The 15,059-nt window shown below is 35.8% G+C and overlaps 1 protein-coding gene across 4 annotated transcripts in view; it reads left to right on the top strand.

Moving 5' to 3' along the window:
* Positions 1-15,059, top strand: part of scml4 (Scm polycomb group protein like 4) — a 277,625-nt gene that overhangs the window by 158,583 nt on the left and 103,983 nt on the right. The window contains exon 1 of one of the 4 annotated variants that reach the window (XM_039747892.1): positions 11,516-11,539. The exons of the other annotated variants lie outside the window; for them this stretch is intronic. The gene's annotated coding sequence lies outside the window, so the exon portion shown is untranslated. Of the gene's footprint in view, positions 1-11,515; positions 11,540-15,059 lie in introns of those variants that run through there. 4 annotated transcript variants of the gene reach the window in all.

Raw genomic sequence — 15,059 nt, 5'->3', positions numbered from 1 at the left:
ATGGCCCTGAACTTGGAATAAAATTGCTCCATATCATTCTCCCAATGTGCAATATAGACCTTAAGTCAACAAGTGCAATTTGTATATTTTGTAAAGTACTTTTATTGCTATTCGGTCTGTTACTATTTTCTCTCTTCTTGTCTTTTTAACTCTTATGCCTCACACTGAGTCGACTGCACCTTCAATTTCGTTGTTCCTTTGTAAAAGTGACAATGACAATAAAGATCTATCTATCTATCTATCTATCTATCTATCTATCTATCTATCTATCTATCTATCTATCTATCTATCTATCTATCTATCTATCTATCTATCTATCTATCTATCTATCTATCTATCTATCTATCTATCTATCTATCTATCTATCTATCTATCTATCTATCTATCTATCTATCTATCTATCTATCTATCTATCTCCAGGTTTTTATAGCTTGTATGTTTGCTGCCCAGTAATAAAACTGAAAGTTGGGTAGAGCCATGCCACCTTCTGCCTTAGGTCTTTGTAGGGTCGCTCTTTGGATACATGGATTTTTGAGTTCCAAATAAATGAGGTTATGGTTGAATCTCATTGCTTAAAAATGATTTATTGATGTATATTGGAATGTTCTGAAATAAAAAGAGAAGCTTAGGAAGGATATTCATCTTAACAATGTTAATTCTTCCAGCTAGAGTGAGATGAAGGGTTGACCATCTATGTAAGTCTTGCTTAATTTTTTCCATACAGACGGCGAAATTTTGTTGATAAAGAGCTTTATATTTATTTGTGATATTTACCCCTAGGTATTAAAACTGATCTGCAATGATAAAAGGGAAGGTGTCCAATCTGATATTGTATGCTTGAGAATTCACTGGAAAGAGCACACTTTTATTCAAATTAATTCTGAGACCAGAGATCTTTTGAAATTCTGTAAGTGATGTTAGGACTGCAGCCACAGTATTTGTGGCTCTGATATATACAGTACCATATCATCTGCATATAGAGAAATTTTCTGTTCAAGTCCTTCTCTGATTATTCCCTTTATCTGATAAGCATTTCGACAGTGAACTGCCAGTGGCTCAGTGGCAATTGCAAATAGGAATGGTGACAAGGGGCATCCTTGCATGGTACCACGTTCTAGTTTAAATTAGTCAAAATGAGTTGTTCAGTTTCTTCAGTTGATAAGTGGTTGAGCTCTGAATGCAGTGCCTGCCTTTTCCTATGAAGAGCCTCACTTGGACACCTGGCATGCTCTTAATCTATTCTAGTAATTTCTTTGGTTAGCTCTGATACCTTATTGGTTTCTAATTTATTTCTGTGGGAAAGATATTAAATAATCTGTCCTCTTAAGAAGGCCTTTAGAGTTTTCCAGAGTATTCCTGCAAATACCTCTGAAGATGTATTTGTCTCTAGGAAGAAACTGATTTGTTTGGGTATAAGTTCTGTACAGTTGTCATCTGCTAATAGAAGTGGGTTACGATGCCATCTGCGAGATGAGTGTGTGGGGCCTAATGATTTTAGCTCCAAGATCAAAGGGGCATGGTCGGAAATAACAATAGTATCGTACTTGCAGGATTTAATCGTAGGCAAGAAATTATCTGTAAAGAAATAATAAATTCTTGAGTAGCAATGGTGCAGTGGTGAGCAGAAGGAATATGTTCATGAGTTTGGGTTTAGAAATCTCCAGGGGTCTGATAGGTTGTGGTCAGTTTAAAACTGTGTAATTGTCTTTGCAGTGTTAGATGTCATCCCTCTGTGACAGGAATCCTATCCAAGAGTGGATTTAAAACAAAAGTCCCCAGCTGTTATAATTTCAAACACTCAGTTTGCATGAATGTTCACATTATCAAAACCACATTACAGTTAAATAAATTGCCCATGACAATCACATATCTCCCTTCAGGATCAGATACTACATCTGATACCACAAATGAGACTGTTCTATGTATGAGAATTCCCACACCTCTAGTTTTCTTTGTAAAGCTGGAATGGAACATTTGGCCAGTCCAGTCTTTTTGCAGCCAGAACTGATCCTTGCTTATTAAGTGGGTCTCCTGTAAAAATACTATCTTTAGCGTTTAAACCTGTTAGGTAAGAGAATACTTTCTTTCTCTTTAATTCGTGATTCATGCCTTTAACATTCCAGCTTACAAAGTTAACTGTGCCATCATGGAGACATTCATTCTGAATTTTTGATGTCATTTTGTAGTCTTAACTGGAAGTGAGACAGCTTTAACCTTAATTTCCAATGTTCCCATGAGTTATTGCCGTGCAGCTTATTGTTACGTTGTTAGTTATCATTATAAGGATTAAAATAACAGATTAGATATAGCTTGCTCTCTTTCTCTCCTCTCCTTTGACCCCCACACCCCACCCCACCATTTTGCCTCCCCACGTGAGGCTGGACCCCACTTCACAAAGTCCCGGTCCTCTGGTATGCCTAGAGACAGAGCACGTCCAATACAAAACAAGCCCCCCAGCAGCGGCATTTGGGAATTAATAAGTAGAAGTATCTATTGCCGATAAAGTCTAAATACTATAAGCATAAAAAAATCATCATCATCAGTCTTGAAATATTAAGACAGTAAACCTAGGGAGTGGTGTTAAAAAGTGGCCCTGGATAAACCTAGTAAACCCTAATGCAATAATAACAATATCAAAAAACCAAGGGTATGATGTTAAACAGTCTCCTTTAGAATAGTTAAAAAAAAAAAATCTGCTTTAATTTTTTCCATACATAAGCCTACAATTATAATTAAAACATAAACATAAAAAGTATCCAAAAAGAAAAAAGAATGTATAATTATGGTACCCGTATCATTGCAAGCAGATCAGACAGTAGGTAATATCTTCTTGCCATACCATGACGGGATGCGACTCATTTTCGTATTTCAAAAAAATGTCGGGATCTGCTTACTTAATTCCTTTTCTGCTTCATCCGTGGAAGAGAAAATGTGATATTTGTCTTGAATTTCTACTTTCAGTGTGGCAGGATACAAGAGACTGTATCTGATATCGGCTTTCCACACGTTTAGCAGAGGGTGAGAAATCAAGGAAAATACAAATGTGGTTGTTTTCTAATATAATCTCTTGTTTTTGTCTGAGAAGTGCCATTACATCAAGCTTAAATTGTAATCTCTCGAAGCGGACAATTAAAGACCTAGGTTTAAAGGTATTTGATCCATGTATGCGATAAGCTGCCGCTGTCTCGGTATCTGATTTAAAGTCCTCTCCAGTTATTTTTGAGAATAGATCAGCTACAAATTTCACTGGATTTGGACTTTCACGATTCTCAGGTAGACCTTGATTCTAATATTATTACTTCTGATTCCATCTTCAAGTTCTCTCAGTTTAGATGCATTTTCCTGACTGTGTTCCTCAATTTTTCTCAGCATATCTTTAAAGACTGCATTAAAACGATTATACTGTATATACTCTTTACACTCTGTATATAGTCTTTATATTCCTGCATCTCTTGCAGCTCCAGCCACAGCTTCTCGTTTGTCTTGAGCAAGCCTTCTTTCTTCATTTCTTGAGCTCACTCGTGGCCATGGACAGTGTTGCGATCATTTCCTTCACTTCGGAAAAATCGTTTCAGCTTTTGTGCTCCACGGGTGAAGTGGCAAACCTTGCTACAGCCAATGCTTCCGGCTCGCGAGGATTAGATGAATGTGCGGACTGCAAGGCCATCTCTAGTTTCAAGTCATCTTCTGGAATCAGCGAGCTATCGTGACCTGCGTCACTTGCACCTTCACTCCCATTTTCGCTCTCAACTGGAGATGTTGCAGTGGAGCAGGTTCCTGGGATGTCTGTGCTTTAACCTGCCTGTTCCAGGTCAGTCTCTGAAAGGCCATACCTTATACTGGTGCCTGATGCCTGTCGAGATTTGGGTGTAGCTTTAAGTTTCTTTTCCATTTCTTTCTGACTGCCTTTCTTGTTACTCATATTTATATACTGTAGTAGAAACTCCTCGGGTTGGGTAAATACAGGATACCTCGGGATAATAAGAAGTAAGAGAAAAAATAAACCACTGCTAACGGAGCTCTGCTTCAGACGTCCATCTTCCGTAACGGATGAAACCAACTACTTTTTAATGAATTTTGTTCTGGAATTTATAATATTGGCAAAATTAGAACATAGTCTACAATTTTCTTTGGCCAGTCTTCATAAAACATAATGGCAGACATTAATTCACAGCAGTGCATAGTTCTTTAGACAAACTAATTCATTGTGATTGTTAATACAGTGCAGAGTTGGACTTTGAGACTACCAAATGTGAGCTTATTTCAGACTGCTTTTCCCACTGCCATCTTTAAGTGAGATGCTTAAGAGTGATCAACAGCAGAGAACTGGTTAATTATACCCTTAAAATAACATTTATTTTACCTAGCCTTACTGCACTAGCATGATACATAGTACATGTTCTATGATCTAAGGTCGAGTTGCTTTTGATTATTTAAAATGAAGGCTGAAAGTAAAAAATTGACCTGTATGTACGTTATAATATCCTCAGGCCAGGCTATGTTTCTGTAGTCCAGTGTTAACAATGCTGGTACTGAAGTTAGTTTAAAAATGAATAATTCAGTTTATACTTTATACTTAAAAAATCATGTAACAAGTGTATTTATGTCTTTCTCTGTTAGTATCGATGTGAATAGTGCACATGTATATGTGTATAAATATATTTTTATAATGGATTACCTGATTTATCTGGCCATTTCCACATAAAAATGTGTTCACTAATATTTTCTGTTAAGTAACACAAAAATAAATTCTACTTAAAATCAATGCTTGAACTGGTTCCCATTCAAGAGGTTGTTCCTTCCTTGTACTTGATGGTTGCTTGGATAGGATCCAGCTTCTCCATAATTCTGCTCAGGATAAGCACATTTGAAAATAGTTGGATGGATCAATACTGAAAAAAATATAAAAAATATAACTTTATTATAGCAGTGCCACATGAATTATTAAACTGAATAGTAGTATTATTCAGGATATTTTCATTTTCATAAACTTTTTAAAGCTGGTTTGGTTAGTTCACTACATACTTTTAAAGTGAAATTTGTTACCTAGTCAGGTTTATGACATTAGCTGTTGTCAGATTTATTTGTCTCAGTGTATTGAGGAGACATTAGCTGGTTAATACACTTTCAGAGTCATAAAGTACTGGTACTTTAATTTTCCATCCCAGAAATTTTGCCTTTGTGGAATCAAACTTGTCATTTGAAGAATATGTCTTATGCCCAAGTAGACTGAGCTCCATTAACCTTAACAGCAGTAATTACTCCTACTACTACTACTAACTGGTGTCTGCATCCTATTTGGTTCCATACCACCCAAATGGATGTTCTATGTGCTTTCACAGGGATTTTAAGAGATTTATTTAAGTGTACAGGAAAGTATCTTGTGCACTTTGCATTGATAATACTGTACATAAACAGAAATTAAACAAAAATAATAAAAACGTGCAAAAAGACACAGAGATAGAAAAGAACAAGTTCTACATGTAATAGCCTGAAACAAGACCATAATAAATACAGATACTGTAGATATATAGTACTTTGTCCCAAGAGTGACTTTTATCTTACTAAGATTAACATGTAAATAGCCTATAAAGAAGTTGGTGAGAAATAATTAAAATGCTTGATCACATAAGTAAGTCTTTAGTTTACATTTAAATATGTCAAATGATTGATTATGGCTAATTGAAAAAGGCAAGAATTCCAAAGTTATGAAGCAAAATAACCAAAGGTTCGAGCTCAGAGAGGAAAGTTATGATTGGCATATAAGAAGCAAGTCAGTAATTTTCTAACCCACTTAGTCCTGAACAGGGTCGCAGGGATCTGCTGGAGCCTATCTCAACTAGCATAGGGTGCCAGGCTGGAACAAACCCTGGACAGGTCACCACTCCATTGCAGGGCAAACTGTCACACACACGCAAATGCACACATAAACACATACTAGGGCCAATTTAGGATTGTCAGTTCACCTAGTCTGCATGTCTTCGGACTGTGGGAAGAAACCAGACACCTGAAGGAATCCCACGGGGAGAACATGCAAACTCCACGCAGGGATGACCCGGGATGTGAACCTGCTGTGAGGCTGCATCACTACCATTGTGCCGCCCTAAGAAGTAAATATATCTGCTAAACAGGTCAGTGAACTATCATGTAAAACTTTAAAAGTCATCAGGGAGCAAGTGCATTACAGTAGTTCAGAGGTTAAAACATAAAATAGAAGCAAAATAAAAGCCTTGGCAACAGAATAGAAATGAAAATGAAAATAAACAGATTTGTAAACAGATTTCATGTGAGCTTGGAATGACAGTTTAGAATCACAAACAGCATGCAGCTTTTGCAAACATGTGATGACACTAAAAGTATTACTCCCCAAAGTGACCGAAAATAAAGATATGATATTAAGATTAGTTGCTCAGTACATTTGTCACATTTTAGTTTTTATATTAATGATCAGTACTTTGGCTTCAAAGCCAACAACCCTGCTAACTGTGCATGCCTTCAGTTATTCACTTCTGTTAGCCCATTACATGTCATATCATTAAATTTGCTTTGTTCTCCAAAAATAAGTTACATCATACAAATGTGTGGCCAACATGAAAGTTTTGAAAAGCCTGTAGACTAGAGAGAGACACACAGTTTGAAAATTGTTTATATATTTGCTTCCTTGTTCCCACTTTGGATTGGCAGCTGCTACTGGAATTCCAGACTTAATAGGCCAGTCAGAAAATGGATGGATTGCTGAACAGACATCTCTTACCGTGTCAGTTATATTCAGAGGATGAGTGCAAATTCAATCTCAGTATCATTTCCCCCTCATTCAAATGTATAATGTTACAAGTTTAAATGATTGCTGATTAGCCATATCATCAAACTCTCAAGGCATGCACAAATAATTTAGTGTATTTTTAACCATCCAATGATTTTGTACACCCGTATATCCAAAGCAGGGTTACAGGGTGTGTTCCATAGTAGGATAAAATAGCAATAACAAAAGCCTTTTTATCTTGAAAGAGCAACAGGATTTTCTGCTTTATTAAGTTAAACCAATAATTTGAAATAATTGGCACTATTTCTACAATCTCATGCTGAAATTCAAGCCCTATCCCATTAGTCCATTTATGCAGTATTCATTGAGCTAATTGTTCAGAGAATGGTGAGGTTTTCACTGCAAAAACAAAACTCCAGGAGGTGGAGCTGGATCAGATCCAGCTGCACCTATTAAAATGAAAGATCACCTATTTGATATGAAACACAAAGGCCATTACAGAATATATATTTTAAACTGTTTGGGTCTCTTTTAACACACCTATAGACCTGTACCATTTACTGATCAAAAAACTGCTATTCAATAGCATTATAAGGAATTGTGGTTTTGATGCACACTTCAGATAGTAATGATACCTCAACAGCGATTTGGAAACCAAAGACCAAATTTTCTGGAGTTGTTCATGACATAATAAGCTAGCTTTATTAAAAAAAATGACCAATTTTAAAGTATAGATTTTTTGCTATTTAATGTTTAATACTATAAGCCCTCATAATATGGTAATTTTTCATTTTGGGGATAGCATGATAGATAGATAGATACTTTATTAATCCCAAGGGGTAGTTCACATACTCCAGCAGCAGCATACTAATAAAAAACAATATTAAATTAAAGAGTGATAAAAATGCAGGTATAACAGACAATAACTTTGTATAATGTTAACGTTTACGCCCCCGGGTGGAATTGAAGAGTCGCATAGCGTGGGGGACGAACAATCTCCTCAGTCTGTCAGTGGAGCAGGACAGTAATAGCAGTCTGTTGCTGAAGCTGCTCCTGTGTCTGGAGATGATACTGTTCAGTGGATGCAGTGGATTCTCTGTGAATGACAGGAGCCTGCTTAGCGCCCGTCGCTCTACTACGGATGTCAAACTGTCCAGCTCCATCTTATTGCAGATGTTAAAGGATGCCAGCCTTCTAAGGAAGTATAGTCGGCTCTGTCCTCTCTTGCACAGAGCATCAATATTGACAGTCCAGCTGAACTCCCAGGTATTTATAGGTCTGTACCCTCTGCACACAGTCACCTCTGATGATCATGGGGCCCAGGAGGGGCCTGGGTCTCCTAAAATATTAATTATTATTATTAATATATTATTAAGTATTTATGCAAAACATAGAGTCATTTCTGTACAACAGGATTTAGGGAGATATAGCCAGTCAAAGTTATAAACCCAAACAAGTTCAAACCTTGTTAGCTTAAATCTCACTTAATATTGATCCAAGACATGTATGGATTATCCGTATGACCAAATTAACATGCCAGGTTTCGTTAAAATCTTTGACAATGACATCCAAGAGTGTGATGATTTAACATGGAATTACCCTTAATCTTGTTCATGGCCATAGGCATTGTTGCCTACCCCAGCAGCTTTGGGCACAAGGTGAGAACAAACCCAGAGCAGTTAAATAAAATCAAATATTTTGGTCATCTCTCAATTATTTGGACGGTATTTAGAGTATTTAGAGTAGAGTAACAGTATTTAGAAACAGTATTGTCATCCAAATATATTTGCACTTTCACAATTGGCAGAAAAGAGGTTAGCTATAATTAAATTCGACAAGTTTAAGAAAAACAACTAATTACAAGTAAATATTTAAAGACTGAAAGGCAGATCAAATAATTTGTTAGTGCGTACTGCATACTGTATATAACCAGCATGCTCAACAATTAACATTGTTTACAAATAGGTCTTGTGCTTCTGACTTTCTTTTGTTAATTGGTTTCTTACTTAACCTTCAACATAATTATTTTTTCAGCAGATATAATGTACATAAAATATAATTAAGTTCTTGTCAGTAAGAGTGGACATGTTGGGTGAGTCCAAAATGAGTGGACGTGCTATAAACAACTGCCCACATTTACAAGAAATCGGTAAAATAGATTCCCGGGGGGCTCACTATGGCTTAATACTGAATTTAGATGTGCAACAATTCATCATGGTGAATTAATACAGACATGTCATCAGCTTACAGGCAAAATCAGTGGAGAGATTCACAAAACTGTTTCTGTAATGTTTTGTTGTTAAGTTTGTGATGTAAGCAGATATCCTTAAAGCAAAGAAAAATAAAATGCATCCTTTAAAGTGATCATTGATAAGGGCAACCCAGCTGTGCCAAAATGGGGATTGTAGTATTGGCACTCCTGCTGAAAGGAGGTTGTTTTGGTAGAACAATACAATATTACATCTACTGTTGCAAAATATTTTATTTACTGTATATTTTATTATTTTACTTTTTTGGCATTCATTTGATGAAAATTATTTTATATTGCTACAGAGGATTTGTAATAAATGTAAATGAATTGCAGAACTGATCATGCTTAATTGATTCTGTATGCAATCAGTGCTTTAAAAGAGTGACATGACACGTCACATGTGTATGTTTTACAAGAACGGGAAATATGCAAGAATTGCTTTAATTTCCAAAGGCACATGGTGACATGTAAAAGAAAGGTCTGGTAATTTTCAAGAAAATCTTAAAATAGTTATAATCTTTTATTGTCTTTATAGTCTACATTTGTAGTCAGTAGAAATAACTTTTCAGAATCCCTCAGAAGTTGCACTACACTTGAATTGAATGTTTTTAAGCCTAAAGAATTCAATAACATGGGGATATTCCATTATTCAGGGTTTTTTTTGTCTTCATTTTTTTTTCAGGGGTAACATTTTCCCTGAAAAATAGGTTGTTTTACCTCATAACCTGATTCCACCCCAAAAACACACAGCCCTCTTAGACAAGAAAGTAAACTCTCAAATTACAGAATGAATTGCATTTAGCCTGACCTTAAATTAACTTCTAGAAACAAACTGCTGTCAAAGCAGAGTAAAGGAGCACATTGTCAGAACAAGGGTCTCTTGTACAACAGGAATACAGGATCATCAGCAAGTTTCTTATCTGCTGCTAGGTTTTTTAATCTTAAGCTCTGTAAGGGTGGTTCGTTTTGGAGAAAAGATCAGAAGGTTGAATGGCTTAATGAATTCCAGTAAGCCAGCACTTAGATGTTAAAACATTTTAATAGGTAGACAGCCAGCCAACCAGCAGCATATCGTATTAGCTGCACCTTTTATATTATTCACCTTTTCTTTACATTATTAATAATTTACAAAATAACCCAGTATGACTTTTCTACACTGCTTTTCTCTGTTACCTGAGTATTCTGTGATATAACAACTCTTAAGCCTGACCTTCATCTTTGTTCATGTTTTGTAGTATTAGTCAGTATGCTTACATTTTAAGGGCCCTTTCTTAGTATGCATGTACAGTGGATTCAGAATACATGCCAGGTTATTTGGATTGGCTGGATGGCCAACTCTAGGAAGTGCTGGTGGTTCCAAACATCTTCAGTTTCATTGGTATTGAGGCAACTGTAGCCCTGGGAATACTCAGAGCTTTATGCTCTTGTGCCGATCTTTGCTTCACAGCAATTTGATCGCAGAGGTCTACAGAGAGTTCCTTGGAATTTATGACAATTTATGTCTTGAATTGTGGGTCCTAATATACACAGGCATGTGACTTTCTTAATAATGTCCAGTCAATTCAATTTGCCATACTTGGATTCCAGTCAAGTTCTAGATACATCTCAAAAATAATTAAACCAAACAGGATGCACTTGACTAGAATCTGGAGTACCATAGTGAAGGGTTTGAATACATACATGAATGAGTGATTTCAGCTTTTAACTTTTAATACATTTGCAAAACTATCTTAAAATGTATTTTCACTTTGTGATTGTAAGTTAGTGAGTGTAGATTGATGAGTAAAAATGGCAAATTTATCCATTAAATATACAACTGATAAAGCATGCAGGAAGTGAAGGGATCTGAATACTTTCTGAATCCATTGTAGCATCTGATACTCTTAGTACATGCTAAAATTCCTTATTATTGTCCCTGTGTTGGCTGGGATTGGCTCCAGCAGACCCCCGTGACCCTGTAGTTAGGATATAGCGGGTTGGATAATGGATGGATGGATGTCTGTATAAATTCAAGCTAAATATACTGTGTATATATTATATTTATGTAAATATATATTTATAAAAATATGGCAGAATAATCATATAATACAGTATGTATACAAATCCATTTAAATCATGAATAATAGTACTGTTGTAATCACTAAGTAATGTATGTTTCACACTAAAAGGTGTTTGTTTTTTTATTTTTAAATGCTCTCCATCCCCATTCATTTTTTTTTTCCTGAAAATTGCACAGAGCACTTGCTTGTAGAAATTTGTTACAAGGAAGTACCACTCAATCAGGTTTTTTTTTTTTTCCTTTCTTTTCTCCAGTTGCTACCACTGACATACTGACATGGAAAGGAATTCAGATTATTTGTTTAGCAGACTAGCTAACTGTTTTAAAGCTCCACAACTCTTGTAAAATAGAGGATATACTGTACGAGAGGATATTAAATTTGGGGTTTTGAGCTGACTGACATGGTACAGTCAGTAGAGTGCTTTGATACAGATGCTACAACAGTACAGGATGGAGTGATTGTCTCGTGAGTACATGACACCACATCAACTCTTTTTTTTTTCTTTATTTAAAGGCATGATGCAATTTTTTATTTTTCCTTATTTTTTTTTTTTCAGTTATTTGAATGTTCTGTTTTAACAGTTAGATTCAGGCATTGGTAAAATGTTGACGTAGTGTTAATTTGATCATGCACAGCTTTTAATCTTCTTTGAACATCTTTCAGTCAACCTTTGGAGTTTTTGTACGTACATACCTGTATATAACTCTGGATTAAAATACTATTTAGTAGACATAAATTGTTGGACTTTCACTGTTGTTTTGCAGTGTCAAAGTGTCCATGAAAACCACAGTACCTCTAAGATTCTTTTATATTAGTGTAGAAGTTAATACTGGAAATGGTTAAATTATTAACCTTGATTTAGATGTACCCTCCATGACTTCAACTCGTCACTCATATCTCAAGCAAACAAATCAAATCAAGCAATATGCCCAAGGCTGGCAACCTTAACTTCAAAACAGAGCAAGCAAGAATACCTTTACAGGGGTCGAGAGTGTATTCCTGCCCATGGGTGTTTCACCTAGATGGACACCACTGTAAAATACCTTTAGCACAGGCCAGGAGCCACTTCAAGAGCTGTGCTCCTGCTGGGACTTACCTAATAACCTTTGAAAGGGCAGCACAAATCAGAGCAATAGAGGCAGGAAACCTCAGTTTTAGCATACCACAGCAGGATCCATAGACATGCCAATTTCCCCCAGCTTTCTCACTGTTACCCCTAAAAGGGCTGCACAATGCTAACAGAATGAGCACAACTTGCATCTGAACAAACATAAATGACATAATCCAATGAGGCCTGATCACTACCATTGAAGAACTAAGCAAATTGGGAATCACTCAAACAAGCACAATGGAGGCAGAGTATACCAATAAAAACAACAAGTTTTAATACTGAAATATTCATACTTGAATTTAATCATTAATTGTGTTTATTTTCAGAAAAACTAGATATTAAATACTAGAACTGAAAAGTTAAATAAAAGATGCAACCTGAATGATTCAAATGAGTGTCCATCAGTGTAACCAAAAGAGAGATGTCTGTGTAATTTAAGAGTCCATTCTTTTTAATCCAAAAAATTTAAAAAGGTGAACCATAATGAAACAGGCTTGTTTCCCTTGAATTTTTACTTCATATCAGCAGCTATTATTTTGTCCTTAGCCAGCAGGTCATTTTCAGTGTGTCTTTATAACTCGCCTATTTATAGCAGGCACAGTGTTCTCATATTAAAAACCTGTATAATTTTGAAAGCAGGCAAGTTGTCTGCTTCACTTCCATCTCTCTCCAGAGATGAGTAGGAGCCTCTGTCACTCCAAAAGGTGCTTTGTTTTATACCGTGACTTGACACATTTTTAGTAACTGACATTAGCCAAAAAGTGGATTATTGACAATTATAAGTTAAATTTAAATTTTAACTGATTATGTAGTACAAGTTAGATAACAAAGTACCCAAAAGCTCCCATTTCACATTTTTCTTAAAGGTATATACTGTACTTAGCTTATTTGAACTTATTTAACCCTAACCCTAACTTTTACTGTGTATTTGCATGTTTGTCCCAGAGTTTGCTGTATTAACATGTTTATTTGCATCCCAGAATTCAATGCTGTGTTAAAATAACTTTTTTGTTTAGCCAATGGTTCAGAAGAATAACATCTAGTGGATCTGTTTTCTACAGTTATTTAATACTTGGTCCACACTGTCTTTTGGAACTTAACCATTTATAATTAGCCCCTCTAATACTTGTCTTCATTCACCTCTATCTTCTCCCACCTCCCACAACTATCTCTGTTAATATGATGCCATCATTGAGTTAGATCACCATCTTGCCTACATTTCTTCTCCTGTGCTTTTTCTTTGGCATCATTTAGCTTTCTCCATAAACTTTTTACTAACCCCTTTGTTTAATGCATACGGTTAAATAAAATGCTAGTTTTCCCTTATAATCCTATTATCCTATAGTCTTGGTCACACAGTTTATTAACTTCAAAGCTGCATCTTATATAATGTACTGTAAAACATTCAAATTGCTGTAAATGTTCTGAATCTTATTTAATAAACTAAAAAACTCTGCAGACTGACACAGTGGTTGGACGCGCAGGATTGAATTATACTGTATGTCTGGTTGCTGTCTGTGTGGAGTTTGCACCTTTTCCCTGTGTCTTCATGTCTTCTTTTTCCTCTGGATTATACTTTTGTTCTTTTACTTCCCAAAGATGTGCATGCAAGGTTAATTTTTAACGTTGAACTGGCTCAGTGTGAAATTGTCCTGTGATGGGCTGGTGCCACTTCCAGGGTTCCATATGGACAGAATACTCAAGCTACAGTTTTGTGACTTCTGTCTGAAGCAGGAAAAGGGGCTATGTACTTTTGTTCCTTGAAGCAAACATAGACTTGGCATAGAGATTTTTTTGTAATTAAATATTTCATCTATTTTTTTCTCTAAACTGGTATTTATTTACCCAGTTGTCCATGCTTATCTATACTATACAGACTCTAACTGTCAGACTTTGGAATGATGCATTATCCACCCTTTACTTTTTTTAATGTCTTCAGTGCCTAGAAACAATACATACTTCTGCTTAAACTTTTAGCTGTTACGTTAATATGCTGAGATGAATGTCCTAATAATAAAGTATTCATTGGCCACTGTGTCACTAGTTATGGGACACCACCCAGAAAACACGCAGTCCTGTATTTTGAAACAGAGTTATAATTAATTAAAATTGACCCTGTGACACTGACCAGTGTAAAGTGCACAGTAAAATTGCCAGTGTTAAATTAAAACTACTTAGTGTTTATATGGTCTTATAAATTTAGGAACATATACCGTATATACTCGAATATAAGCCGCGTTTTTCAGCACCCAAAATGTGCTGAAAACGTCACCCTTGGGCTTATATTCAAGTCAGGTCCCGCTGCCCCTGCCAACTCGCACATGTTCAGTCTCTCCCTGTGAATTCCCTGTGTAGACAGAGAGTGAGAGAGAGACACACACACACACACACACACACACACACACACACACACGAGAGAGATAGAGGGCTAGCTGCATAAGGCTGACAAAGCAGTTAAAGAATGCACCCGGCTTGTTTTTAAAGAGACAGATTCGAGCATTGTTTTAACCTTGTATTTAATAAAGACTTATTTCTATTGGATTTTAACCTCCAATTCACTTCTGTTTACAGCGATCGGTTCGTGGCGTGCATTGTTGCAATGTTACTTTTATTGGTGGTTTATTAAATTATGGATTTTTCAAATGTTCATTTTTTTCCTTGTGCTTAACTCATTAAAAAAAAGTGTTTTTAGGGAGCGGTTCGTAGTGCTATAGCGCGAACTCTTGCAGTGTTATTTTTCTCTGTTGTTCAAGGTTTTTCTCAGTGTTATTCCATGTTTTTACATTTAGTTTACTATTACACTGTGTGTTCTATGGTATAATTAACTATATATAATCTTTAAAAAATATATATTCACATACAGTTCGTATCGTC

Source organism: Polypterus senegalus, chromosome 3 (genome assembly GCF_016835505.1).
Source record: "Polypterus senegalus isolate Bchr_013 chromosome 3, ASM1683550v1, whole genome shotgun sequence".
Lineage (NCBI taxonomy): Eukaryota > Metazoa > Chordata > Cladistia > Polypteriformes > Polypteridae > Polypterus > Polypterus senegalus.
Note: the sequence above shows the minus strand (reverse complement) of the source record. Positions and strands in the feature narration are given on the sequence as shown.